General features: G+C 47.7%; 1 non-coding gene across 1 annotated transcript; it reads left to right on the forward strand.

The window, feature by feature from the left end:
* The first annotated feature begins 686 nt into the window (after positions 1-686).
* On the forward strand, positions 687-792 carry LOC141622233 (small nucleolar RNA R71). The gene has a single exon (XR_012532907.1). It is a non-coding gene; the product is annotated as a small nucleolar RNA R71 (small nucleolar RNA).
* Positions 793-1129: the final 337 nt, after the last annotated feature.

Here is a 1129-nt window from a genome sequence, read left to right on the forward strand (position 1 = left end):
GACTTAATAGATGCTTCTTTTTGTTGGTCACTTAGCTGCCACTGCTTCGTCAAAGACTGCAACATCGTCTTCAACTCAGATAACTTGCTCACCCCACCTGAGGATGATGCACCGTGATCAGGTGTAGCAAAGGAAGGAGGCTTTTGAAAGCCTTATTGAGCCATATGAGGAGGGATATATGGCTACTGCTGCTGCGGAGAAGGGGTAGGATTGAGCACATTTTGACTTGTCCACCTCAAATTGGGATGGTCTGCCCCTTGGTTATTATAATAGGAACCCCCTCCTTGCATGTATTGTTGAAAATCAAGGACCTGTTCCTTCTCTGTAAGACAGTCAATAGCAGTATGACCGTCGTTGTTCCCACACCTCTCACATTTGACGGTCTCCCCTCTAGTAAGCAAATGGACCGTCTGAGGCTCCCCAGCAGAATGCAGCTCCAATTTATCAAAACGAGCATTCATGGCTTCCAGCTGAGCTACGACTGCCTTATCAACCGCGTGAACTGTTCGAATACCGTCCTCTGGTTCCCATACTCGGCACAATGGGTCGCCATTTCCTCAATAATGGCTCACCCCTTATCATCATCAGTATTCTTTTGGAATCTTCCGTTGGATGATGCGTCAAGTACGGCTCTGTGATCATCGTACAATCCATTGTAGAACTGATTGGACAGAAACCACGGATCAAAACCATGGCGAGGAAGAGACCTCACCAACCTCTTGAACCGGCACCAAGCTTCATAGAAAGTTTCATCTGGTGCCTGCTTGAAACTAGTGATCTTGGCCCTCAGCTGATTAGTGCGCTGCGGAGGGAAATATCTCTTATAAAAAGCAAGAGCAAGGGTATCCCAGTCTGTGATCCCAGCGGTCGCACGGTCCAGGTCAGTCAGCCACTCCCTGGTTGAGTCAGTCAAAGAAAAAGGAAACAGCACCTCCTTAATCTTGTCTTGAGTTACCCCCTTTGTGGCGGGGATAGTAGAACAGTAGTCCGTAAAGACCTCCATATGCTTCCTCGGGTCTTCACCTGCCACACCTCTAAAGAGATTTCTCTCCACCAGATTGATATAGGAAGGACGGATGTCAAAAGTATTCCCATCCTCAGTCTGGAGATTGAAACCCTTAGGAATAGA

This window comes from Silene latifolia, chromosome 1, assembly GCF_048544455.1.
Source record: "Silene latifolia isolate original U9 population chromosome 1, ASM4854445v1, whole genome shotgun sequence".
Taxonomy (NCBI): domain Eukaryota; kingdom Viridiplantae; phylum Streptophyta; class Magnoliopsida; order Caryophyllales; family Caryophyllaceae; genus Silene; species Silene latifolia.